Source organism: Pleurodeles waltl, unplaced genomic scaffold, assembly GCF_031143425.1.
Source record: "Pleurodeles waltl isolate 20211129_DDA unplaced genomic scaffold, aPleWal1.hap1.20221129 scaffold_91, whole genome shotgun sequence".
Lineage (NCBI taxonomy): Eukaryota > Metazoa > Chordata > Amphibia > Caudata > Salamandridae > Pleurodeles > Pleurodeles waltl.
In genome coordinates this window covers 1,187,246-1,214,126 of record NW_027150403.1, presented here as the reverse complement: position 1 = coordinate 1,214,126, position 26,881 = coordinate 1,187,246, and the positions used below count along the sequence as shown (strand labels likewise).

Genomic DNA, 26,881 nt, shown 5'->3' with positions numbered 1-26,881 from the left:
CCCGAAATTACCATGGAGAAGCACTGTGCATTTAATGTTCCTACGAGCACTGCTGCTCCAGCACAGAAAAGCAGTTGCAAAGAAATCTCGCATACCTTCATGATGCTGAACCGTCTCGACGCCAGTATAAAGCATGTATTGCATTGCAACATGACATCTTACAAGAGTGAAAAGCAGAAATACTCCTGTTTAAAACACAGACTGAACCTATAAAGGTAGGGGTTTGTCTGGGATTTGAACCGAGGTCCTCTCACACCCGAAGCGAGAATCATACCCCTATACCAACTAGACTGCCGCTGCATAGTCATTTGAAACATCTTCTGAAGCGTCTTTCAGAAAAGCAGGGCCATTTGGAGGCTCTCTCTCTCTAAGCGTGCCATAGCAATTGATGTTTTCTGTCAAGGATTTTTTGTTTGTCTCTAGCAAGGCAAGAGGAAGTCAAAATGCCCTGTGCCAGTGAGCTGAACTAGGGGACTGATGTGAAAAGCAGACCCTTTCTGGTAGTTGTAACCCGCTGCTAGTCATGGACCCTTGCACCTTAGACTTCCCAACCAGAAGCACTGAAGGGCCTGCTAGCTCTTGAGCCAGAGGAGCATGCCTCTTGGATTCAAGCACACTTGCTCGATCGATCAGCGCTCGATCAGGCTTGATCAGGCGAGATTTATATTAGTGGCTCATAGGCCTGAAACACTCACCTGGGAGACGCAAGGTGGCTGATTTCCCGGAATGGCCCTTGATGGGGAAATCACCTCCTTTCCCCCGCCTCATTTCAGAATTGTGTGCTAGTCGCAAGACAGTGTTCAGGGGTTCATGGGTACTGCCAACTCCCAGCTGCCTCTCTGTCTTCTTCATGTAAATTGCAAGTCACGAGGAGGCACCATTGCCAATATGCTCCGCCCACCTAACCAAGAAACCTAGTTTGAGCTTGTCTGCCTGTGTTGTTGCAGGGGCAGAGTCTTCTTTGCCAAAAAGGTGGCAGGAGAGCCTCACTTCAAACGATAGAATCAACTGCTTAAGTAGAAACCAGCATGGTTGTTACTGTCATAAAGTGCAGCTCTAACAGAAGGTGTGCCTGAGACGCCCCTTCCAGTAATACACAGAATTTTGATTGAGGGCCCAGCCGGTGGGTTGGTGGATTTCTCCTCACATGCCACAGCAGCTTCCAAAGATAGTGGTGTGAGGAGCTGGCTCTGCAAGCAGAGCAAGATTTAAGGGAAGAAAATACACCTGTCAGAAGTGGGATTTGAACCCACGCCTCCATGAAGAGACCAGAAGGCTCAGCTTCACTGAAGATCAAGCTCTCTTGAGTCTGGCGCCTTAGACCACTCGCCATCCTGACAGCCAAAACAGTGTGCAGGTCGGACTCTTCAGTCTGCACTTGTTGATTTTGCCGCTTGCAATGTTCCTATCAAAGTCACAGCTTTAAAGGCCCCACAATATAACATGGCCAAGAAAAAAAAAAAAAAACAGAACAAGAAACAATGCACATGCACGACCACCGAGGGATGCAGATAACTTTTTAGCGTCCTGCAATAGTAAAGCACGTTTTACACAGGTCACAAGTTTTTAAAGGTCATTTCTGTCTAAGTGTGCATTGAGAGAGACTGAGGTTTTAGGGAGCAAACACAAAAGCTGCTGCTGCCAAGTGTTTCTGCCCGGTCTCAAACCGGGGACTTTTTGCGTGTGAGGCGAACGTGATAACCACTACACTACAGAAACAAGCTTGCTGATTTGACTGAAGGAGCACAGTTCCCCTCATATGTTTGCACGATTTCCTCTATACTTTATCAGCAGTTGCTCGGAATGCGAGGGGTAAGTGTGAAAATTGCAGCGGTGTCGGCCAGCATGCATACACTCAGACGTCCTGAAAAATCCCACAGCTGCGGGCAGAGACAGACAAATATCTGATGCCTAAATGCCAGGAAGGAGAGCCTGTGAAATCATCACACAGGGCGCACTGAGAGCAAGCAGGAAGGAAGCCAAGGCATTGTAATCCATTTTTCGCCTGAGGCAAAAAATATGTTTTGCGCAACAATGCTTCGAGTAAAATGAGAAATGTTGAGGGGTTGTGTATTTTGAGCAGGATTTGATTGTTTTCCGCTAAAATGGGCTCGTCCGGGATTTGAACCCGGGACCTCTCGCACCCTAAGCGAGAATCATACCCCTAGAACAACGAGCCGGGGCACAGAAATGCAACGGCTCCGACCCTGCTCGGAGGATTGGTGACACAGAGTGGGAGACTACATCCCAAAGCAAGAAACTGCACATGGTGCTCTCTTCTGCAGTACGACTAGAGTCATTTGCATGGTCTTCATCGAACATGACATAAAAAGCCTCTATCCTTTAGACATTTTGGCCCAGATTTACAAGAAAATGACTAAGCGCGACGCTGTGCCAAATTTGCAAGCCCCACGTGCCGTCATTTTCAAAATGCAGGAAAGCGCCGTATTTAGTAGAATACAGCGCACCCCTGTGCTTCCCCCTGCGCCAGCTCTAAATTAGCTGCTGAGCGCCAACGCAGCCGTTCTTGCACCATGGTACAAGGATGACTGCGTTGAGGGGGAAATTGTTTTTGTGCAGGAAGGGACACCTTCCTGCCCAAAAAAAAAATGTTCAATGGTGATTTGCTCTTACTTCTATGTGTGCTGCAGAATGCATCACACATAGAAAGAGCAAAAACAAGGAGAAATGAAAACATTTCTCCTCAGTGCGCCACTCTAACGACACCCCTGGGATGGCGTTGGATTTTGGCGCTGACGCAGATTTACGCCAACTCCTAAATCTGGAGCAGCATCAAAATGCTATGGTGTTGCTGTGGCACACTCCCAACAACACCCATTGCACGCCCCTTCCAGGGAACGCGCTGCGTGCTAAGGGGCCGTATTTACAAGGTGGTGTTAAGCCACAAAAAGTGGCTGAACGCCATCTTGTAAATACCGCGCAGTGCATAGTGCCACCGGGGCGTCACTAAAAGTGATGCTCCGGTGGCGATAGGGCCTTGTAAGTCTGGCACTTTATTTGCTCAAGGTGTGTGTTCTTGGTGAGGGCAGGAAAGCTATTTTCGCTCTCGTACCTTCCTTCCTTGGCTGGCTTGAATGCTGTAGGCTCAGGCTTCATTGCAAAGGTCAAACAGTGAGCAACTGACTGCCGTAAGCTGGCGCAACTCCTCTTGGTGAGCTGTGACAGATGCCCCAGGAGCGTAGTACCTCACGATGGTGAGGGATAGACACAGTCTCTTTTATCTCAGCTTGCCTGTCAGGTGAGGCAGGAAATGCAAATACTGTGAAAAAGCCCAGCAACTCGAACCAGGGACCTTTCGCATGTGAGGTGCGCATGATAACAACTACACTACACAAACAGACACACTTGCCGGCTTGCTTCATGTGGCTATGCATTGTACTGGAACCACCACACTATGGAAACAGACACACCTGCTTGCTTTATGTGGCTATGCATTGGACTGGGATGCAAGGATGAGGGCCAATGTTCATGACGCTCAAAGCTGAGCCTTCCGGAACACGATCTCTTCCCTTGGAAGAAAGGAACTGGGATCACTTTCATTCCAAGAGGTGATTTCAGAACTGGACCCGAAATTACCATGGAGAAGCACTGTGCATTTAATGTTCCTACGAGCACTGCTGCTCCAGCACAGAAAAGCAGTTGCAAAGAAATCTCGCATACCTTCATGATGCTGAACCGTCTCAACGCCAGTATAAAGCATGTATTGCATTGCAACATGACATCTTACAAGAGTGAAAAGCAGAAATACTCCTGTTTAAAACACAGACTGAACCTATAAAGGTAGGGGTTTGTCTGGGATTTGAACCGAGGTCCTCTCACACCTGAAGCGAGAATCATACCCCTATACCAACTAGACTGCCGCTGCATAGTCATTTGAAACATCTTCTGAAGCGTCTTTCAGAAAAGCAGGGCCATTTGGAGGCTCTCTCTCTCTAAGCGTGCCATAGCAATTGATGTTTTCTGTCAAGGATTTTTTGTTTGTCTCTAGCAAGGCAAGAGGTAGTCAAAATGCCCTGTGCCAGTGAGCTGAACTAGGGGACTGATGTGAAAAGCAGACCCTTTCTGGTAGTTGTAACCCGCTGCTAGTCATGGACCCTTGCACCTTAGACTTCCCAACCAGAAGCACTGAAGGGCCTGCTAGCTCTTGAGCCAGAGGAGCATGCCTCTTGGATTCAAGCACACTTGCTCGATCAGCGCTCGATCAGGCTTGATCAGGCGAGATTTATATTAGTGGCTCATAGGCCTGAAACACTCACCTGGGAGACGCAAGGTGGCTGATTTCCCGGAATGGCCCTTGATGGGGAAATCACCTCCTTTCCCCCGCCTCATTTCAGAATTGTGTGCTAGTCGCAAGACAGTGTTCAGGGGTTCATGGGTACTGCCAACTCCCAGCTGCCTATCTGTCTTCTTCATGTAAATTGCAAGTCACGAGGAGGCACCATTGCCAATATGCTCCGCCCACCTAACCAAGAAACCTAGTTTGAGCTTGTCTGCCTGTGTTGTTGCAGGGGCAGAGTCTTCTTTGCCCAAAAGGTGGCAGGAGAGCCTCACTTCAAACGATAGAATCAACTGCTTAAGTAGAAACCAGCATGGTAGTTACTGTCATAAAGTGCAGCTCTAACAGAAGGTGTGCCTGAGACGCCCCTTCCAGTAATACACAGAATTTTGATTGAGGGCCCAGCCGATGGGTTGGTGGATTTCTCCTCACATGCCACAGCAGCTTCCAAAGATAGTGGTGTGAGGAGCTGGCTCTGCAAGCAGAGCAAGATTTAAGGGAAGAAAATACACCTGTCAGAAGTGGGATTTGAACCCACACCTCCATGAAGAGACCAGAAGGCTCAGCTTCACTGAAGATCAAGCTCTCTTGAGTCTGGCGCCTTAGACCACTCGGCCATCCTGACAGCCAAAACAGTGTGCAGGTCGGACTCTTCAGTCTGCACTTGTTGATTTTGCCGCTTGCAATGTTCCTATCAAAGTCACAGCTTTAAAGGCCCCACAATATAACATGGCCAAGAAAAAAAAAAAAAAACAGAACAAGATACAATGCACATGCACGACCACAGAGGGATGCAGATAACTTTTTAGCGTCCTGCAATAGTAAAGCACGTTTTACACAGGTCACAAGTTTTTAAAGGTCATTTCTGTCTAAGTGTGCATTGAGAGAGACTGAGGTTTTAGGGAGCAAACACAAAAGCTGCTGCTGCCAAGTGTTTCTGCCCGGTCTCAAACCGGGGACTTTTCGCGTGTGAGGCGAACGTGATAACCACTACACTACAGAAACAAGCTTGCTGATTTGACTGAAGGAGCACAGTTCCCCTCATATGTTTGCACGATTTCCTCTATACTTTATCAGCAGTTGCTCGGAATGCGAGGGGTAAGTGTGAAAATTGCAGTGGTGTCGGCCAGCATGCATACACTCAGACGTCCTGAAAAATCCCACAGCTGCGGGCAGAGACAGACAAATATCTGATGCCTAAATGCCAGGAAGGAGAGCCTGTGAAATCATCACACAGGGCGCACTGAGAGCAAGCAGGAAGGAAGCCAAGGCTTTGTAATCCATTTTTCGCCTGAGGCAAAAAATATGTTTTGCGCAACAATGCTTCGAGTAAAATGAGAAATGTTGAGGGGTTGTGTATTTTGAGCAGGATTTGATTGTTTTCCGCTAAAATGGGCTCGTCCGGGATTTGAACCCGGGACCTCTCGCACCCTAAGCGAGAATCATACCCCTAGACCAACGAGCCTGGGCACAGAAATGCAACGGCTCCGACCCTGCTCGGAGGATTGGTGACACAGAGTGGGAGACTACATCCCAAAGCAAGAAACTGCACATGGTGCTCTCTTCTGCAGTACGACTAGAGTCATTTGCATGGTCTTCATCGAACATGACATAAAAAGCCTCTATCCTTTAGACATTTTGGCCCAGATTTACAAGAAAATTACTAAGCGCGACGCTGTGCCAAATTTGCAAGCCCCACGTGCCGTCATTTTCAAAATGCAGGAAAGCGCCGTATTTAGTAGAATACAGCGCACCCCTGTGTTTCCCCCTACGCCAGCTCTAAATTAGCTGCTGAGCGCCAACGCAGCCGTTCTTGCACCATGGTACAAGGATGACTGCGTTGAGGGGGAAATAGTTTTTGTGCAGGAAGGGACACCTTCCTGCCCCCAAAAAAAATCTTCAATGGTGATTTGCTCTTACTTCTATGTGTGCTGCAGAATGCATCACACATAGAAAGAGCAAAAACAAGGAGAAATGAAAACATTTCTCCTCAGTGCGCCACTCTAACGACACCCCTGGGATGGCGTTGGATTTTGGCGCTGACGCAGATTTACGCCAACTCCTAAATCTGGAGCAGCATCAAAATGCTATGGTGTTGCTGTGGCACACTCCCAACAACACCCATTGCACGCCCCTTCCAGGGAACGCGCTGCGTGCTTAGGGGCCGTATTTACAAGGTGGTGTTAAGCCACAAAAAGTGGCTGAACGCCATCTTGTAAATACCGCGCAGTGCATAGTGCCACCGGGGCGTCACTAAAAGTGATGCTCCGGTGGCGATAGGGCCTTGTAAGTCTGGCACTTTATTTGCTCAAGGTGTGTGTTCTTGGTGAGGGCAGGAAAGCTATTTTCGCTCTCGTACCTTCTTTCCTTGGCTGGCTTGAATGCTGTAGGCTCAGGCTTCATTGCAAAGGTCAAACAGTGAGCAACTGACTGCCGTAAGCTGGCGCAACTCCTCTTGGTGAGCTGTGACAGATGCCCCAGGAGCGTAGTACCTCACGATGGTGAGGGATAGACACAGTCTCTTTTATCTCAGCTTGCCTGTCAGGTGAGGCAGGAAATGCAAATACTGTGAAAAAGCCCAGCGACTCGAACCAGGGACCTTTCGCATGTGAGGTGCGCATGATAACCACTACACTACACAAACAGACACACTTGCCGGCTTGCTTCATGTGGCTATGCATTGTACTGGAACCACCACACTATGGAAACAGACACACCTGCTTGCTTTATGTGGCTATGCATTGGACTGGGATGCAAGGATGAGGGCCAATGTTCATGACGCTCAAAGCTGAGCCTTCCGGAACACGATCTCTTCCCTTGGAAGAAAGGAACTGGGATCACTTTCATTCCAAGAGGTGATTTCAGAACTGGACCCGAAATTACCATGGAGAAGCACTGTGCATTTACGTAATGTTCCTACGAGCACTACTGCTCCAGCACAGAAAAGCAGTTGCAAAGAAATCTCGCATACCTTCATGATGCTGAACCGTCTCGACGCCAGTATAAAGCATGTATTGCATTGCAACATGACATCTTACAAGAGTGAAAAGCAGAAACACTCCTGTTTAAAACACAGACTGAACCTATAAAGGTAGGGGTTTGTCTGGGATTTGAACCGAGGTCCTCTCACACCCGAAGCGAGAATCATACCCCTATACCAACTAGACTGCCGCTGCATAGTCATTTGAAACATCTTCTGAAGCGTCTTTCAGAAAAGCAGGGCCATTTGGAGGCTCTCTCTCTCTAAGCGTGCCATAGCAATTGATGTTTTCTGTCAAGGATTTTTTGTTTGTCTCTAGCAAGGCAAGAGGTAGTCAAAATGCCCTGTGCCAGTGAGCTGAACTAGGGGACTGATGTGAAAAGCAGACCCTTTCTGGTAGTTGTAACCCGCTGCTAGTCATGGACCCTTGCACCTTAGACTTCCCAACCAGAAGCACTGAAGGGCCTGCTAGCTCTTGAGCCAGAGGAGCATGCCTCTTGGATTCAAGCACACTTGCTCGATCAGCGCTCGATCAGGCGAGATTTATATTAGTGGCTCATAGGCCTGAAACACTCACCTGGGAGACGCAGGGTGGCTGATTTCCCGGAATGGCCCTTGATGGGGAAATCACCTCCTTTCCCCCGCCTCATTTCAGAATTGTGTGCTAGTCGCAAGACAGTGTTCAGGGGTTCATGGGTACTGCCTACTCCCAGCTGCCTCTCTGTCTTCTTCATGTAAATTGCAAGTCACGAGGAGGCACCATTGCCAATATGCTCCGCCCACCTAACCAAGAAACCTAGTTTGAGCTTGTCTGCCTGTGTTGTTGCAGGGGCAGAGTCTTCTTTGCCCAAAAGGTGGCAGGAGAGCCTCACTTCAAACGATAGAATCAACTGCTTAAGTAGAAACCAGCATGGTAGTTACTGTCATAAAGTGCAGCTCTAACAGAAGGTGTGCCTGAGACGCCCCTTCCAGTAATACACAGAATTTTGATTGAGGGCCCAGCCGATGGGTTGGTGGATTTCTCCTCACATGCCACAGCAGCTTCCAAAGATAGTGGTGTGAGGAGCTGGCTCTGCAAGCAGAGCAAGATTTAAGGGAAGAAAATACACCTGTCAGAAGTGGGATTTGAACCCACGCCTCCATGAAGAGACCAGAAGGCTCAGCTTCACTGAAGATCAAGCTCTCTTGAGTCTGGCGCCTTAGACCACTCGGCCATCCTGACAGCCAAAACAGTGTGCAGGTCGGACTCTTCAGTCTGCACTTGTTGATTTTGCCGCTTGCAATGTTCCTATCAAAGTCACAGCTTTAAAGGCCCCACAATATAACATGGTCAAGAAAAAAAAAAAAAAACAGAACAAGAAACAATGCACATGCACGACCACCGAGGGATGCAGATAACTTTTTAGCGTCCTGCAATAGTAAAGCACGTTTTACACAGGTCACAAGTTTTTAAAGGTCATTTCTGTCTAAGTGTGCATTGAGAGAGACTGAGGTTTTAGGGAGCAAACACAAAAGCTGCTGCTGCCAAGTGTTTCTGCCCGGTCTCAAACCGGGGACTTTTCGCGTGTGAGGCGAACGTGATAACCACTACACTACAGAAACAAGCTTGCTGATATGACTGAAGGAGCACAGTTCCCCTCATATGTTTTCACGATTTCCTCTATACTTTATCAGCAGTTGCTCGGAATGCGAGGGGTAAGTGTGAAAATTGCAGCGGTGTCGGCCAGCATGCATACACTCAGACGTCCTGAAAAATCCCACAGCTGCGGGCAGAGACAGACAAATATCTGATGCCTAAATGCCAGGAAGGAGAGCCTGTGAAATCATCACACAGGGCGCACTGAGAGCAAGCAGGAAGGAAGCCAAGGCATTGTAATCCATTTTTCGCCTGAGGCAAAAAATATGTTTTGCGCAACAATGCTTCAAGTGGAATGAGAAATGTTGAGGGGTTGTGTATTTTGAGCAGGATTTGATTGTTTTCCGCTAAAATGGGCTCGTCCGGGATTTGAACCCGGGACCTCTCGCCCTAAGTGAGAATCATACCCCTAGACCAACGAGCCTGGGCACAGAAATGCAACGGCTCCGACCCTGCTCGGTGGATTGGTGACAGGGAGTGGGAGACTACATCCCAAAGCAAGAAACTGCACATGGTGCTCTCTTCTGCAGTACGACTAGAGTCATTTGCATGGTCTTCATCGAACATGACATAAAAAGCCTCTATCCTTTAGACATTTTGGCCCAGATTTACAAGAAAATGACTAAGCGCGACGCTGTGCCAAATTTGCAAGCCCCACGCGCCGTCATTTTCAAAATGCAGGAAAGCGCCGTATTTAGTAGAATACAGCGCACCCCTGTGCTTCCCCCTGCGCCAGCTCTAAATTAGCTGCTGAGCGCCAACGCAGCCGTTCTTGCACCATGGTACAAGGATGACTGCGTTGAGGGGGAAATTGTTTTTGTGCAGGAAGGGACACCTTCCTGCCCAAAAAAAAAATCTTCAATGGTGATTTGCTCTTACTTCTATGTGTGCTGCAGAATGCATCACACATAGAAAGAGCAAAAACAAGGAGAAATGAAAACATTTCTCCTCAGTGCGCCACTCTAACGACACCCCTGGGATGGCGTTGGATTTTGGCGCTGACGCAGATTTACGCCAACTCCTAAATCTGGAGCAGCATCAAAATGCTATGGTGTTGCTGTGGCACACTCCCAACAACACCCATTGCACGCCCCTTCCAGGGAACGCGCTGCGTGCTAAGGGGCCGTATTTACAAGGTGGTGTTAAGCCACAAAAAGTGGCTGAACGCCATCTTGTAAATACCGCGCAGTGCATAGTGCCACCGGGGCGTCACTAAAAGTGATGCTCCGGTGGCGATAGGGCCTTGTAAGTCTGGCACTTTATTTGCTCAAGGTGTGTGTTCTTGGTGAGGGCAGGAAAGCTATTTTCGCTCTCGTACCTTCCTTCCTTGGCTGGCTTGAATGCTGTAGGCTCAGGCTTCATTGCAAAGGTCAAACAGTGAGCAACTGACTGCCGTAAGCTGGCGCAACTCCTCTTGGTGAGCTGTGACAGATGCCCCAGGAGCGTAGTACCTCACGATGGTGAGGGATAGACACAGTCTCTTTTATCTCAGCTTGCCTGTCAGGTGAGGCAGGAAATGCAAATACTGTGAAAAAGCCCAGCGACTCGAACCAGGGACCTTTCGCATGTGAGGTGCGCATGATAACCACTACACTACACAAGCAGACACACTTGGCGGCTTGCTTCATGTGGCTATGCATTGTACTGGAACCACCACACTATGGAAACAGACACACCTGCTTGCTTTATGTGGCTATGCATTGGACTGGGATGCAAGGATGAGGGCCAATGTTCATGACGCTCAAAGCTGAGCCTTCCGGAACACGATCTCTTCCCTTGGAAGAAAGGAACTGGGATCACTTTCATTCCAAAAGGTGATTTCAGAACTGGACCCGAAATTACCATGGAGAAGCACTGTGCATTTAATGTTCCTACGAGCACTGCTGCTCCAGCACAGAAAAGCAGTTGCAAAGAAATCTCGCATACCTTGATGATGCTGAACCGTCTCGACGCCAGTATAAAGCATGTATTGCATTGCAACATGACATCTTACAAGAGTGAAAAGCAGAAATACTCCTGTTTAAAACACAGACTGAACCTATAAAGGTAGGGGTTTGTCTGGGATTTGAACCGAGGTCCTCTCACACCCGAAGCGAGAATCATACCCCTATACCAACTAGACTGCCGCTGCATAGTAATTTGAAACATCTTCTGAAGCGTCTTTCAGAAAAGCAGGGACATTTGGAGGCTCTCTCTCTCTAAGCGTGCCATAGCAATTGATGTTTTCTGTCAAGGATTTTTTGTTTGTCTCTAGCAAGGCAAGAGGTAGTCAAAATGCCCTGTGCCAGTGAGCTGAACTAGGGGACTGATGTGAAAAGCAGACCCTTTCTGGTAGTTGTAACCCGCTGCTAGTCATGGACCCTTGCACCTTAGACTTCCCAACCAGAAGCACTGAAGGGCCTGCTAGCTCTTGAGCCAGAGGAGCATGCCTCTTGGATTCAAGCACACTTGCTCGATCAGCGCTCGATCAGGCGAGATTTATATTAGTGGCTCATAGGCCTGAAACACTCACCTGGGAGACGCAGGGTGGCTGATTTCCCGGAATGGCCCTTGATGGGGAAATCACCTCCTTTCCCCTGCCTCATTTCAGAATTGTGTGCTAGTCGCAAGACAGTGTTCAGGGGTTCATGGGTACTGCCTACTCCCAGCTGCCTCTCTGTCTTCTTCATGTAAATTGCAAGTCACGAGGAGGCACCATTGCCAATATGCTCCGCCCACCTAACCAAGAAACCTAGTTTGAGCTTGTCTGCCTGTGTTGTTGCAGGGGCAGAGTCTTCTTTGCCCAAAAGGTGGCAGGAGAGCCTCACTTCAAACGATAGAATCAACTGCTTAAGTAGAAACCATCATGGTAGTTACTGTCATAAAGTGCAGCTCTAACAGAAGGTGTGCCTGAGACGCCCCTTCCAGTAATACACAGAATTTTGATTGAGGGCCCAGCCGATGGGTTGGTGGATTTCTCCTCACATGCCACAGCAGCTTCCAAAGATAGTGGTGTGAGGAGCTGGCTCTGCAAGCAGAGCAAGATTTAAGGGAAGAAAATACACCTGTCAGAAGTGGGATTTGAACCCACGCCTCCATGAAGAGACCAGAAGGCTCATGTTAACTGAAGATCAAGCTCTCTTGAGTCTGGCGCCTTAGACCACTCGGCCATCCTGACAGCCAAAACAGTGTGCAGGTCGGACTCTTCAGTCTGCACTTGTTGATTTTGCCGCTTGCAATGTTCCTATCAAAGTCACAGCTTTAAAGGCCCCACAATATAACATGGTCAAGAAAAAAAAAAAAAAACAGAACAAGAAACAATGCACATGCACGACCACCGAGGGATGCAGATAACTTTTTAGCGTCCTGCAATAGTAAAGCACGTTTTACACAGGTCACAAGTTTTTAAAGGTCATTTCTGTCTAAGTGTGCATTGAGAGAGACTGAGGTTTTAGGGAGCAAACACAAAAGCTGCTGCTGCCAAGTGTTTCTGCCCGGTCTCAAACCGGGGACTTTTCGCGTGTGAGGCGAACGTGATAACCACTACACTACAGAAACAAGCTTGCTGATTTGACTGAAGGAGCACAGTTCCCCTCATATGTTTGCACGATTTCCTCTATACTTTATCAGCAGTTGCTCGGAATGCGAGGGGTAAGTGTGAAAATTGCAGCGGTGTCGGCCAGCATGCATACACTCAGACGTCCTGAAAAATCCCACAGCTGCGGGCAGAGACAGACAAATATCTGATGCCTAAATGCCAGGAAGGAGAGCCTGTGAAATCATCACACAGGGTGCACTGAGAGCAAGCAGGAAGGAAGCCAAGGCATTGTAATCCATTTTTCGCCTGAGGCAAAAAATATGTTTTGCGCAACAATGCTTCAAGTGGAATGAGAAATGTTGAGGGGTTGTGTATTTTGAGCAGGATTTGATTGTTTTCCGCTAAAATGGGCTCGTCCGGGATTTGAACCCGGGACCTCTCGCACCCTAAGCGAGAATCATACCCCTAGACCAACGAGCCTGGGCACAGAAATGCAACGGCTCCGACCCTGCTCGGAGGATTGGTGACAGAGAGTGGGAGACTACATCCCAAAGCAAGAAACTGCACATGGTGCTCTCTTCTGCAGTACGACTAGAGTCATTTGCATGGTCTTCATCGAACATGACATAAAAAGCCTCTATCCTTTAGACATTTTGGCCCAGATTTACAAGAAAATGACTAAGCGCGACGCTGTGCCAAATTTGCAAGCCCCACGCGCCGTCATTTTCAAAATGCAGGAAAGCGCCGTATTTAGTAGAATACAGCGCACCCCTGTGCTTCCCCCTGCGCCAGCTCTAAATTAGCTGCTGAGCGCCAACGCAGCCGTTCTTGCACCATGGTACAAGGATGACTGCGTTGAGGGGGAAATTGTTTTTGTGCAGGAAGGGACACCTTCCTGCCCAAAAAAAAAATCTTCAATGGTGATTTGCTCTTACTTCTATGTGTGCTGCAGAATGCATCACACATAGAAAGAGCAAAAACAAGGAGAAATGAAAACATTTCTCCTCAGTGCGCCACTCTAACGACACCCCTGGGATGGCGTTGGATTTTGGCGCTGACGCAGATTTACGCCAACTCCTAAATCTGGAGCAGCATCAAAATGCTATGGTGTTGCTGTGGCACACTCCCAACAACACCCATTGCACGCCCCTTCCAGGGAACGCGCTGCGTGCTAAGGGGCCGTATTTACAAGGTGGTGTTAAGCCACAAAAATGGCTGAACGCCATCTTGTAAATACCGCGCAGTGCATAGTGCCACCGGGGCGTCACTAAAAGTGATGCTCCGGTGGCGATAGGGCCTTGTAAGTCTGGCACTTTATTTGCTCAAGGTGTGTGTTCTTGGTGAGGGCAGGAAAGCTATTTTCGCTCTCGTACCTTCCTTCCTTGGCTGGCTTGAATGCTGTAGGCTCAGGCTTCATTGCAAAGGTCAAACAGTGAGCAACTGACTGCCGTAAGCTGGCGCAACTCCTCTTGGTGAGCTGTGACAGATGCCTCAGGAGCGTAGTACCTCACGATGGTGAGGGATAGACACAGTCTCTTTTATCTCAGCTTGCCTGTCAGGTGAGGCAGGAAATGCAAATACTGTGAAAAAGCCCAGCGACTCGAACCAGGGACCTTTCGCATGTGAGGTGCGCATGATAATCACTACACTACACAAGCAGACACACTTGGCGGCTTGCTTCATGTGGCTATGCATTGTACTGGAACCACCACACTATGGAAACAGACACACCTGCTTGCTTTATGTGGCTATGCATTGGACTGGGATGCAAGGATGAGGGCCAATGTTCATGACGCTCAAAGCTGAGCCTTCCGGAACACGATCTCTTCCCTTGGAAGAAAGGAACTGGGATCACTTTCATTCCAAGAGGTGATTTCAGAACTGGACCCGAAATTACCATGGAGAAGCACTGTGCATTTAATGTTCCTACGAGCACTGCTGCTCCAGCACAGAAAAGCAGTTGCAAAGAAATCTCGCATACCTTGATGATGCTGAACCGTCTCGACGCCAGTATAAAGCATGTATTGCATTGCAACATGACATCTTACAAGAGTGAAAAGCAGAAATACTCCTGTTTAAAACACAGACTGAACCTATAAAGGTAGGGGTTTGTCTGGGATTTGAACCGAGGTCCTCTCACACCCGAAGCGAGAATCATACCCCTATACCAACTAGACTGCCGCTGCATAGTCATTTGAAACATCTTCTGAAGCGTCTTTCAGAAAAGCAGGGCCATTTGGAGGCTCTCTCTCTCTAAGCGTGCCATAGCAATTGATGTTTTCTGTCAAGGATTTTTTGTTTGTCTCTAGCAAGGCAAGAGGTAGTCAAAATGCCCTGTGCCAGTGAGCTGAACTAGGGGACTGATGTGAAAAGCAGACCCTTTCTGGTAGTTGTAACCCGCTGCTAGTCATGGACCCTTGCACCTTAGACTTCCCAACCAGAAGCACTGAAGGGCCTGCTAGCTCTTGAGCCAGAGGAGCATGCCTCTTGGATTCAAGCACACTTGCTCGATCAGCGCTCGATCAGGCGAGATTTATATTAGTGGCTCATAGGCCTGAAACACTCACCTGGGAGACGCAGGGTGGCTGATTTCCCGGAATGGCCCTTGATGGGGAAATCACCTCCTTTCCCCCGCCTCATTTCAGAATTGTGTGCTAGTCGCAAGACAGTGTTCAGGGGTTCATGGGTACTGCCTACTCCCAGCTGCCTCTCTGTCTTCTTCATGTAAATTGCAAGTCACGAGGAGGCACCATTGCCAATATGCTCCGCCCACCTAACCAAGAAACCTAGTTTGAGCTTGTCTGCCTGTGTTGTTGCAGGGGCAGAGTCTTCTTTGCCCAAAAGGTGGCAGGAGAGCCTCACTTCAAACGATAGAATCAACTGCTTAAGTAGAAACCATCATGGTAGTTACTGTCATAAAGTGCAGCTCTAACAGAAGGTGTGCCTGAGACGCCCCTTCCAGTAATACACAGAATTTTGATTGAGGGCCCAGCCGATGGGTTGGTGGATTTCTCCTCACATGCCACAGCAGCTTCCAAAGATAGTGGTGTGAGGAGCTGGCTCTGCAAGCAGAGCAAGATTTAAGGGAAGAAAATACACCTGTCAGAATTGGGATTTGAACCCACGCCTCCATGAAGAGACCAGAAGGCTCAGCTTCACTGAAGATCAAGCTCTCTTGAGTCTGGCGCCTTAGACCACTCGGCCATCCTGACAGCCAAAACAGTGTGCAGGTCGGACTCTTCAGTCTGCACTTGTTGATTTTGCCGCTTGCAATGTTCCTATCAAAGTCACAGCTTTAAAGGCCCCACAATATAACATGGTCAAGAAAAAAAAAAAAAAACAGAACAAGAAACAATGCACATGCACGACCACCGAGGGATGCAGATAACTTTTTAGCGTCCTGCAATAGTAAAGCACGTTTTACACAGGTCACAAGTTTTTAAAGGTCATTTCTGTCTAAGTGTGCATTGAGAGAGACTGAGGTTTTAGGGAGCAAACACAAAAGCTGCTGCTGCCAAGTGTTTCTGCCCGGTCTCAAACCGGGGACTTTTCGCGTGTGAGGCGTACGTGATAACCACTACACTACAGAAACAAGCTTGCTGATTTGACTGAAGGAGCACAGTTCCCCTCATATGTTTGCACGATTTCCTCTATACTTTATCAGCAGTTGCTCGGAATGCGAGGGGTAAGTGTGAAAATTGCAGCGGTGTCGGCCAGCATGCATACACTCAGACGTCCTGAAAAATCCCACAGCTGCGGGCAGAGACAGACAAATATCTGATGCCTAAATGCCAGGAAGGAGAGCCTGTGAAATCATCACACAGGGCGCACTGAGAGCAAGCAGGAAGGAAGCCAAGGCATTGTAATCCATTTTTCGCCTGAGGCAAAAAATATGTTTTGCGCAACAATGCTTCAAGTGGAATGAGAAATGTTGAGGGGTTGTGTATTTTGAGCAGGATTTGATTGTTTTCCGCTAAAATGGGCTCGTCCGGGATTTGAACCCGGGACCTCTCGCACCCTAAGCGAGAATCATACCCCTAGACCAACGAGCCTGGGCACAGAAATGCAACGGCTCCGACCCTGCTCGGAGGATTGGTGACAGAGAGTGGGAGACTACATCCCAAAGCAAGAAACTGCACATGGTGCTCTCTTCTGCAGTACGACTAGAGTCATTTGCATGGTCTTCATCGAACATGACATAAAAAGCCTCTATCCTTTAGACATTTTGGCCCAGATTTACAAGAAAATGACTAAGCGCGACGCTGTGCCAAATTTGCAAGCCCCACGCGCCGTCATTTTCAAAATGCAGGAAAGCGCCGTATTTAGTAGCATACAGCGCACCCCTGTGCTTCCCCCTGCGCCAGCTCTAAATTAGCTGCTGAGCGCCAACGCAGCCGTTCTTGCACCATGGTACAAGGATGACTGCGTTGAGGGGGAAATTGTTTTTGTGCAGGAAGGGACACCTTCCTGCCCAAAAAAAAAATCTTCAATGGTGATTTGCTCTTACTTCTATGTGTGCTGCAGAATGCATCACACATAGAAAGAGCAAAAACAAGGAGAAATGAAAACATTTCTCCTCAGTGCGCCACTCTAACGACACCCCTGGGATGGCGTTGGATTTTGGCGCTGACGCAGATTTACGCCAACTCCTAAATCTGGAGCAGCATCAAAATGCTATGGTGTTGCTGTGGCACACTCCCAACAACACCCATTGCACGCCCCTTCCAGGGAACGCGCTGCGTGCTAAGGGGCCGTATTTACAAGGTGGTGTTAAGCCACAAAAATGGCTGAACGCCATCTTGTAAATACCGCGCAGTGCATAGTGCCACCGGGGCGTCACTAAAAGTGATGCTCCGGTGGCGATAGGGCCTTGTAAGTCTGGCACTTTATTTGCTCAAGGTGTGTGTTCTTGGTGAGGGCAGGAAAGCTATTTTCGCTCTCGTACCTTCCTTCCTTGGCTGGCTTGAATGCTGTAGGCTCAGGCTTCATTGCAAAGGTCAAACAGTGAGCAACTGACTGCCGTAAGCTGGCGCAACTCCTCTTGGTGAGCTGTGACAGATGCCCCAGGAGCGTAGTACCTCACGATGGTGAGGGATAGACACAGTCTCTTTTATCTCAGCTTGCCTGTCAGGTGAGGCAGGAAATGCAAATACTGTGAAAAAGCCCAGCGACTCGAACCAGGGACCTTTCGCATGTGAGGTGCGCATGATAACCACTACACTACACAAGCAGACACACTTGGCGGCTTGCTTCATGTGGCTATGCATTGTACTGGAACCACCACACTATGGAAACAGACACACCTGCTTGCTTTATGTGGCTATGCATTGGACTGGGATGCAAGGATGAGGGCCAATGTTCATGACGCTCAAAGCTGAGCCTTCCGGAACACGATCTCTTCCCTTGGAAGAAAGGAACTGGGATCACTTTCATTCCAAGAGGTGATTTCAGAACTGGACCCGAAATTACCATGGAGAAGCACTGTGCATTTAATGTTCCTACGAGCACTGCTGCTCCAGCACAGAAAAGCAGTTGCAAAGAAATCTCGCATACCTTGATGATGCTGAACCGTCTCGACGCCAGTATAAAGCATGTATTGCATTGCAACATGACATCTTACAAGAGTGAAAAGCAGAAATACTCCTGTTTAAAACACAGACTGAACCTATAAAGGTAGGGGTTTGTCTGGGATTTGAACCGAGGTCCTCTCACACCCGAAGCGAGAATCATACCCCTATACCAACTAGACTGCCGCTGCATAGTCATTTGAAACATCTTCTGAAGCGTCTTTCAGAAAAGCAGGGCCATTTGGAGGCTCTCTCTCTCTAAGCGTGCCATAGCAATTGATGTTTTCTGTCAAGGATTTTTTGTTTGTCTCTAGCAAGGCAAGAGGTAGTCAAAATGCCCTGTGCCAGTGAGCTGAACTAGGGGACTGATGTGAAAAGCAGACCCTTTCTGGTAGTTGTAACCCGCTGCTAGTCATGGACCCTTCCTCCTTAGATTTCCCAATCAGAAGCACTGAAGGGCCTGCTAGCTCTTGAGCCAGAGGAGCATGCCTCTTGGATTCAAGCACACTTGCTCGGTCAGCGCTCGATGAGGCTCGATCAGGCGAGATTTATATTAGTGGCTCATAGGCCTGAAACACTCACCTGGGAGACGCAGGGTGGCTGATTTCCCGGAATGGCCCTTGATGAGGAAATCACCTCCTTTCCCCCACCTCATTTCAGAATTGTGTGCTAGTCGCAAGACAGTGTTCAGGGGTTCATGGGTACTGCCTACTCCCAGCTGCCTCTCTGTCTTCTTCATGTAAATTGCAAGTCACGAGGAGGCACCATTGCCAATATGCTCCGCCCACCTAACCAAGAAACCTAGTTTGAGCTTGTCTGCCTGTGTTGTTGCAGGGGCAGAGTCTTCTTTGCCCAAAAGGTGGCAGGAGAGCCTCACTTCAAACGATAGAATCAACTGCTTAAGTAGAAACCAGCATGGTAGTTACTGTCATAAAGTGCAGCTCTAACAGAAGGTGTGCCTGAGACGCCCCTTCCAGTAATACACAGAATTTTGATTGAGGGCCCAGCCGATGGGTTGGTGGATTTCTCCTCACATGCCACAGCAGCTTCCAAAGATAGTGGTTTGAGGAGCTGGCTCTGCAAGCAGAGCAAGATTTAAGGGAAGAAAATACACCTGTCAGAAGTGGGATTTGAACCCACGCCTCCATGAAGAGACCAGAAGGCTCAGCTTCACTGAAGATCAAGCTCTCTTGAGTCTGGCGCCTTAGACCACTCGGCCATCCTGACAGCCAAAACAGTGTGCAGGTCGGACTCTTCAGTCTGCACTTGTTGATTTTGCCGCTTGCAATGTTCCTATCAAAGTCACAGCTTTAAAGGCTCCACAATATAACATGGCCAAGAAAAAAAAAAAAAAACAGAACAAGAAACAATGCACATGCACGACCACCGAGGGATGCAGATAACTTTTTAGCGTCCTGCAATAGTAAAGCACGTTTTACACAGGTCACAAGTTTTTAAAGGTCATTTCTGTCTAAGTGTGCATTGAGAGAGACTGAGGTTTTAGGGAGCAAACACAAAAGCTGCTGCTGCCAAGTGTTTCTGCCCAGTCTCAAACCGGGGACTTTTCGCGTGTGAGGCGAACGTGATAACCACTACACTACAGAAACAAGCTTGCTGATTTGACTGAAGGAGCACAGTTCCCCTCATATGTTTGCACGATTTCCTCTATACTTTATCAGCAGTTGCTCGGAATGCGAGGGGTAAGTGTGAAAATTGCAGCGGTGTCGGCCAGCATGCATACACTCAGACGTCCTGAAAAATCCCACAGCTGCGGGCAGAGACAGACAAATATCTGATGCCTAAATGCCAGGAAGGAGAGCCTGTGAAATCATCACACAGGGCGCACTGAGAGCAAGCAGGAAGGAAGCCAAGGCATTGTAATCCATTTTTCGCCTGAGGCAAAAAATATGTTTTGCGCAACAATGCTTCGAGTAAAATGAGAAATGTTGAGGGGTTGTGTATTTTGAGCAGGATTTGATTGTTTTCCGCTAAAATGGGCTCGTTCGGGATTTGAACCCGGGACCTCTCGCACCCTAAGCGAGAATCATACCCCTAGACCAACGAGCCTGGGCACAGAAATGCAACGGCTCCGACCCTGCTCGGAGGATTGGTGACAGAGAGTGGGAGACTACATCCCAAAGCAAGAAACTGCACATGGTGCTCTCTTTTGCAGTACGACTAGAGTCATTTGCATGGTCTTCATCGAACATGACATAAAAAGCCTCTATCCTTTAGACATTTTGGCCCAGATTTACAAGAAAATGACTAAGCGCGACGCTGTGCTAAATTTGCAAGCCCCACGTGCCGTCATTTTTCAAAATGCAGGAAAGCGCCGTATTTAGTAGAATACAGCGCACCCCTGTGCTTCCCCCTGCGCCAGCTCTAAATTAGCTGCTGAGCGCCAACGCAGCCGTTCTTGCACCATGGTACAAGGATGACTGCGTTGAGGGGGAAATTGTTTTTGTGCAGGAAGGGACACCTTCCTGCCCAAAAAAAAAATCTTCAATGGTGATTTGCTCTTACTTCTATGTGTGCTGCAGAATGCATCACACATAGAAAGAGCAAAAACAAGGAGAAATGAAAACATTTCTCCTCAGTGCGCCACTCTAACGACACCCCTGGGATGGCGTTGGATTTTGGCGCTGACGCAGATTTACGCCAACTCCTAAATCTGGAGCAGCATCAAAATGCTATGGTGTTGCTGTGGCACACTCCCAACAACACCCATTGCACGCCCCTTCCAGGGAACGCGCTGCGTGCTAAGGGGCCGTATTTACAAGGTGGTGTTAAGCCACAAAAAGTGGCTGAACGCCATCTTGTAAATACCGCGCAGTGCATAGTGCCACCGGGGCGTCACTAAAAGTGATGCTCCGGTGGCGATAGGGCCTTGTAAGTCTGGCACTTTATTTGCTCAAGGTGTGTGTTCTTGGTGAGGGCAGGAAAGCTATTTTCGCTCTCGTACCTTCCTTCCTTGGCTGGCTTGAATGCTGTAGGCTCAGGCTTCATTGCAAAGGTCAAACAGTGAGCAACTGACTGCCGTAAGCTGGCGCAACTCCTCTTGGTGAGCTGTGACAGATGCCCCAGGAGCGTAGTACCTCACGATGGTGAGGGATAGACACAGTCTCTTTTATCTCAGCTTGCCTGTCAGGTGAGGCAGGAAATGCAAATACTGTGAAAAAGCCCAGCAACTCGAACCAGGGACCTTTCGCATGTGAGGTGCGCATGATAACCACTACACTACACAAGCAGACACACTTGCCGGCTTGCTTCATGTGGCTATGCATTGTACTGGAACCACCACACTATGGAAACAGACACACCTGCTTGCTTTATGTGGCTATGCATTGGACTGGGATGCAAGGATGAGGGCCAATGTTCATGACGCTCAAAGCTGAGCCTTCCGGAACACAATCTCTTCCCTTGGAAGAAAGGAACTGGGATCACTTTCATTCCAAGAGGTGATTTCAGAACTGGACCCGAAATTACCATGGAGAAGCACTGTGCATTTACAGGGAGTGCAGAATTATTAGGCAAATGAGTATTTTGACCACATCATCCTCTTTATGCATGTTGTCTTACTCCAAGCTGTATAGGCTCGAAAGCCTACTACCAATTAAGCATATTAGGTGATGTGCATCTCTGTAATGAGAAGGGGTGTGGTCTAATGACATCAACACCCTATATCAGGTGTGCATAATTATTAGGCAACTTCCTTTCCTTTGGCAAAATGGGTCAAAAGAAGGACTTGACAGGCTCAGAAAAGTCAAAAATAGTGAGATATCTTGCAGAGGGATGCAGCACTCTTAAAATTGCAAAGCTTCTGAAGCGTGATCATCGAACAATCAAGCGTTTCATTCAAAATAGTCAACAGGGTCGCAAGAAGTGTGTGGAAAAACCAAGGCGCAAAATAACTGCCCATGAACTGAGAAAAGTCAAGCGTGCAGCTGCCACGATGCCACTTGCCACCAGTTTGGCCATATTTCAGAGCTGCAACATCACTGGAATGCCCAAAACCACAAGGTGTGCAATACTCAGAGACATGGCCAAGGTAAGAAATGCTGAAAGACGACCAACACTGAACAAGACACACAAGCTGAAACGTCAAGACTGGGCCAAGAAATATCTCAAGACTGATTTTTCTAAGGTTTTATGGACTGATGAAATGAGAGTGAGTCTTGATGGGCCAGATGGATGGGCCCGTGGCTGGATTGGTAAAGGGCAGAGAGCTCCAGTCCGACTCAGACGCCAGCAAGGTGGAGGTGGAGTACTGGTTTGGGCTGGTATCATCAAAGATGAGCTTGTGGGGCCTTTTCGGGTTGAGGATGGAGTCAAGCTCAACTCCCAGTCCTACTGCCAGTTCCTGGAAGACACCTTCTTCAAGCAGTGGTACAGGAAGAAGTCTGCATCCTTCAAGAAAAACATGGTTTTCATGCAGGACAATGCTCCATCACACGCGTCCAAGTACTCCACAGCGTGGCTGGCAAGAAAGGGTATAAAAGAAGGAAATCTAATGACATGGCCTCCTTGTTCACCTGATCTGAACCCCATTGAGAACCTGTGGTCCATCATCAAATGTGAGATTTACAAGGAGGGAAAACAGTACACCTCTCTGAACAGTGTCTGGGAGGCTGTGGTTGCTGCTGCACGCAATGTTGATGGTGAACAGATCAAAACACTGACAGAATCCATGGATGGCAGGCTTTTGAGTGTCCTTGCAAAGAAAGGTGGCTATATTGGTCACTGATTTGTTTTTGTTTTGTTTTTGAATGTCAGAAATGTATATTTGTGAATGTTGAGATGTTATATTGGTTTCACTGGTAATAATAAATAATTGAAATGGGTATATATTTTTTTTTGTTAAGTTGCCTTATAATTTTGCACAGTAATAGTCACCTGCACACACAGATATCCCCCTAACATAGCTAAAACTAAAAACAAACTAAAAACTACTTCCAAGAATATTCAGCTTTGATATTAATGAGTTTTTTGGGTTCATTGAGAACATGGTTGTTGTTCAATAATAAAATTAATCCTCAAAAATACAACTTGCCTAATAATTCTGCACTCCCTGTAATGTTCCTACGAGCACTGCTGCTCCAGCACAGAAAAGCAGTTGCAAAGAAATCTCGCATACCTTCATGATGCTGAACCGTCTCGACGCCAGTATAAAGCATGTATTGCATTGCAACATGACATCTTACAAGAGTGAAAAGCAGAAACACTCCTGTTTAAAACACAGACTGAACCTATAAAGGTAGGGGTTTGTCTGGGATTTGAACCGAGGTCCTCTCACACCCGAAGCGAGAATCATACCCCTATACCAACTAGACTGCCGCTGCATAGTCATTTGAAACATCTTCTGAAGCGTCTTTCAGAAAAGCAGGGCCATTTGGAGGCTCTCTCTCTCTAAGCGTGCCATAGCAATTGATGTTTTCTGTCAACGATTTTTTGTTTGTCTCTAGCAAGGCAAGAGGTAGTCAAAATGCCCTGTGCCAGTGAGCTGAACTAGGGGACTGATGTGAAAAGCAGACCCTTTCTGGTAGTTGTAACCCGCTGCTAGTCATGGACCCTTGCACCTTAGACTTCCCAACCAGAAGCACTGAAGGGCCTGCTAGCTCTTGAGCCAGAGGAGCATGCCTCTTGGATTCAAACACACTTGCTCGATCAGCGCTCGATCAGGTGAGATTTATTTTAGTGGCTCATAGGCCTGAAACACTCACCTGGGAGACGCAGGGTGGCTGATTTCCCGGAATGGCCCTTGATGGGGAAATCACCTCCTTTCCCCCGCCTCATTTCAGAATTGTGTGCTAGTCGCAAGACAGTGTTCAGGGGTTCATGGGTACTGCCTACTCCCAGCTGCCTCTCTGTCTTCTTCATGTAAATTGCAAGTCACGAGGAGGCACCATTGCCAATATGCTCCGCCCACCTAACCAAGAAACCTAGTTTGAGCTTGTCTGCCTGTGTTGTTGCAGGGGCAGAGTCTTCTTTGCCCAAAAGGTGGCAGGAGAGCCTCACTTCAAACGATAGAATCAACTGCTTAAGTAGAAACCAGCATGGTAGTTACTGTCATAAAGTGCAGCTCTAACAGAAGGTGTGCCTGAGACGCCCCTTCCAGTAATACACAGAATTTTGATTGAGGGCCCAGCCGATGGGTTGGTGGATTTCTCCTCACATGCCACAGCAGCTTCCAAAGATAGTGGTGTGAGGAGCTGGCTCTGCAAGCAGAGCAAGATTTAAGGGAAGAAAATACACCTGTCAGAAGTGGGATTTGAACCCACGCCTCCATGAAGAGACCAGAAGGCTCAGCTTCACTGAAGATCAAGCTCTCTTGAGTCTGGCGCCTTAGACCACTCGGCCATCCTGACAGCCAAAACAGTGTGCAGGTCGGACTCTTCAGTCTGCACTTGTTGATTTTGCCACTTGCAATGTTCCTATCAAAGTCACAGCTTTAAAGGCCCCACAATATAACATGGTCAAGAAAAAAAAAAAAAAACAGAACAAGAAACAATGCACATGCACGACCACCGAGGGATGCAGATAACTTTTTAGCGTCCTGCAATAGTAAAGCACGTTTTACATAGGTCACAAGTTTTTAAAGGTCATTTCTGTCTAAGTGTGCATTGAGAGAGACTGAGGTTTTAGGGAGCAAACACAAAAGCTGCTGCTGCCAAGTGTTTCTGCCCGGTCTCAAACCGGGGACTTTTCGCGTGTGAGGCGAACGTGATAACCACTACACTACAGAAACAAGCTTGCTGATTTGACTGAAGGAGCACAGTTCCCCTCATATGTTTGCACAATTTCCTCTATACTTTATCCGCAGTTGCTCGGAATGCGAGGGGTAAGTGTGAAAATTGCAGCGGTGTCGGCCAGCATGCATACACTCAGACGTCCTGAAAAATCCCACAGCTGCGGGCAGAGACAGACAAATATCTGATGCCTAAATGCCAGGAAGGAGAGCCTGTGAAATCATCACACAGGGCGCACTGAGAGCAAGCAGGAAGGAAGCCAAGGCATTGTAATCCATTTTTCGCCTGAGGCAAAAAATATGTTTTGCGCAACAATGCTTCGAGTGGAATGAGAAATGTTGAGGGGTTGTGTATTTTGAGCAGGATTTGATTGTTTTCCGCTAAAATGGGCTCGTCCGGGATTTGAACCCGGGACCTCTCGCACCCTAAGCGAGAATCATACCCCTAGACCAACGAGTCTGGGCACAGAAATGCAACGGCTCCGACCCTGCTCGGAGGATTGGTGACACAGAGTGGGAGACTACATCCCAAAGCAAGAAACTGCGCATGGTGCTCTCTTCTGCAGTACGACTAGAGTCATTTGCATGGTCTTCATCGAACATGACATAAAAAGCCTCTATCCTTTAGACATTTTGGCCCAGATTTACAAGAAAATGACTAAGCGCGACACTGTGGCAAATTTGCAAGCCCCACATGCCGTCATTTTAAAAATGCAGGAAAGCGCCGTATTTAGTAGAATACAGCGCACCCCTGTGTTTCCCCCTGCGCCAGCTCTAAATTAGCTGCTGAGCGCCAACGCAGCCGTTCTTGCACCATGGTACAAGGATGACTGCGTTGAGGGGGAAATTGTTTTTGTGCAGGAAGGGACACCTTCCTGCCCAAAAAAAAAATCTTCAATGGTGATTTGCTCTTACTTCTATGTGTGCTGCAGAATGCATCACACATAGAAAGAGCAAAAACAAGGAGAAATGAAAACATTTCTCCTCAGTGCGCCACTCTAACCACACCCCTGGGATGGCGTTGGATTTTGGCGCTGACGCAGATTTACGCCAACTCCTAAATCTGGAGCAGCATCAAAATGCTATGGTGTTGCTGTGGCACACTCCCAACAACACCCATTGCACGCCCCTTCCAGGGAACGCGCTGCGTGCTAAGGGGCCGTATTTACAAGGTGGTGTTAAGCCACAAAAAGTGGCTGAACGCCATCTTGTAAATACCGCGCAGTGCATAGTGCCACCGGGGCGTCACTAAAAGTGATGCTCCGGTGGCGATAGGGCCTTGTAAGTCTGGCACTTTATTTGCTCAAGGTGTGTGTTCTTGGTGAGGGCAGGAAATCTATTTTCGCTCTCGTACCTTCCTTCCTTGGCTGGCTTGAATGCTGTAGGCTCAGGCTTCATTGCAAAGGTCAAACAGTGAGCAACTGACTGCCGTAAGCTGGCGCAACTCCTCTTGGTGAGCTGTGACAGATGCCCCAGGAGCGTAGTACCTCACGATGGTGAGGGATAGACACAGTCTCTTTTATCTCAGCTTGCCTGTCAGGTGAGGCAGGAAATGCAAATACTGTGAAAAAGCCCAGCAACTCGAACCAGGGACCTTTCGCATGTGAGGTGCGCATGATAACCACTACACTACACAAACAGACACACTTGCCGGCTTGCTTCATGTGGCTATGCATTGTACTGGAACCACCACACTATGGAAACAGACACACCTGCTTGCTTTATGTGGCTATGCATTGGACTGGGATGCAAGGATGAGGGCCAATGTTCATGACGCTCAAAGCTGAGCCTTCCGGAACACGATCTTTTCCCTTGGAAGAAAGGAACTGGGATCACTTTCATTCCAAGAGGTGATTTCAGAACTGGACCCGAAATTACCATGGAGAAGCACTGTGCATTTAATGTTCCTACGAGCACTGCTGCTCCAGCACAGAAAAGCAGTTGCAAAGAAATCTCGCATACCTTCATGATGCTGAACCGTCTCGACGCCAGTATAAAGCATGTATTGCATTGCAACATGACATCTTACAAGAGTGAAAAGCAGAAACACTCCTGTTTAAAACACAGACTGAACCTATAAAGGTAGGGGTTTGTCTGGGATTTGAACCGAGGTCCTCTCACACCCGAAGCGAGAATCAT

At 48.1% G+C, this 26,881-nt stretch overlaps 13 non-coding genes across 13 annotated transcripts; all 13 read right to left on the bottom strand.

Annotated features, from left to right (window-relative positions):
• Positions 1 to 5,229: 5,229 nt before the first annotated feature.
• Positions 5,230 to 5,302, bottom strand: TRNAV-CAC (transfer RNA valine (anticodon CAC)). The gene has a single exon. It is a non-coding gene; the product is annotated as a tRNA-Val (tRNA).
• Positions 5,303 to 5,690: 388 nt separating this feature from the next.
• On the bottom strand, positions 5,691 to 5,762 carry TRNAP-AGG (transfer RNA proline (anticodon AGG)). The gene has a single exon. It is a non-coding gene; the product is annotated as a tRNA-Pro (tRNA).
• Positions 5,763 to 8,387: 2,625 nt separating this feature from the next.
• Positions 8,388 to 8,499, bottom strand: TRNAL-CAA (transfer RNA leucine (anticodon CAA)). The gene is made up of 2 exons: positions 8,462 to 8,499; positions 8,388 to 8,433 (listed from the first exon to the last, which is right to left on the bottom strand). It is a non-coding gene; the product is annotated as a tRNA-Leu (tRNA).
• Positions 8,500 to 8,806: 307 nt separating this feature from the next.
• TRNAV-CAC (transfer RNA valine (anticodon CAC)) lies at positions 8,807 to 8,879 on the bottom strand. Its single transcript has one exon. It is a non-coding gene; the product is annotated as a tRNA-Val (tRNA).
• Positions 8,880 to 11,958: 3,079 nt separating this feature from the next.
• TRNAL-CAA (transfer RNA leucine (anticodon CAA)) lies at positions 11,959 to 12,070 on the bottom strand. Its single transcript has 2 exons — positions 12,033 to 12,070; positions 11,959 to 12,004 (listed from the first exon to the last, which is right to left on the bottom strand). It is a non-coding gene; the product is annotated as a tRNA-Leu (tRNA).
• A 307-nt stretch (positions 12,071 to 12,377) lies between these two features.
• TRNAV-CAC (transfer RNA valine (anticodon CAC)) lies at positions 12,378 to 12,450 on the bottom strand. The gene has a single exon. It is a non-coding gene; the product is annotated as a tRNA-Val (tRNA).
• Positions 12,451 to 12,838: 388 nt separating this feature from the next.
• On the bottom strand, positions 12,839 to 12,910 carry TRNAP-AGG (transfer RNA proline (anticodon AGG)). The gene has a single exon. It is a non-coding gene; the product is annotated as a tRNA-Pro (tRNA).
• A 3,500-nt stretch (positions 12,911 to 16,410) lies between these two features.
• On the bottom strand, positions 16,411 to 16,482 carry TRNAP-AGG (transfer RNA proline (anticodon AGG)). Its single transcript has one exon. It is a non-coding gene; the product is annotated as a tRNA-Pro (tRNA).
• Positions 16,483 to 19,112: 2,630 nt separating this feature from the next.
• On the bottom strand, positions 19,113 to 19,224 carry TRNAL-CAA (transfer RNA leucine (anticodon CAA)). Its single transcript has 2 exons — positions 19,187 to 19,224; positions 19,113 to 19,158 (listed from the first exon to the last, which is right to left on the bottom strand). It is a non-coding gene; the product is annotated as a tRNA-Leu (tRNA).
• A 768-nt stretch (positions 19,225 to 19,992) lies between these two features.
• TRNAP-AGG (transfer RNA proline (anticodon AGG)) lies at positions 19,993 to 20,064 on the bottom strand. The gene has a single exon. It is a non-coding gene; the product is annotated as a tRNA-Pro (tRNA).
• Positions 20,065 to 24,250: 4,186 nt separating this feature from the next.
• TRNAL-CAA (transfer RNA leucine (anticodon CAA)) lies at positions 24,251 to 24,362 on the bottom strand. Its single transcript has 2 exons — positions 24,325 to 24,362; positions 24,251 to 24,296 (listed from the first exon to the last, which is right to left on the bottom strand). It is a non-coding gene; the product is annotated as a tRNA-Leu (tRNA).
• A 307-nt stretch (positions 24,363 to 24,669) lies between these two features.
• Positions 24,670 to 24,742, bottom strand: TRNAV-CAC (transfer RNA valine (anticodon CAC)). The gene has a single exon. It is a non-coding gene; the product is annotated as a tRNA-Val (tRNA).
• A 387-nt stretch (positions 24,743 to 25,129) lies between these two features.
• Positions 25,130 to 25,202, bottom strand: TRNAP-AGG (transfer RNA proline (anticodon AGG)). The gene has a single exon. It is a non-coding gene; the product is annotated as a tRNA-Pro (tRNA).
• Positions 25,203 to 26,881: the final 1,679 nt, after the last annotated feature.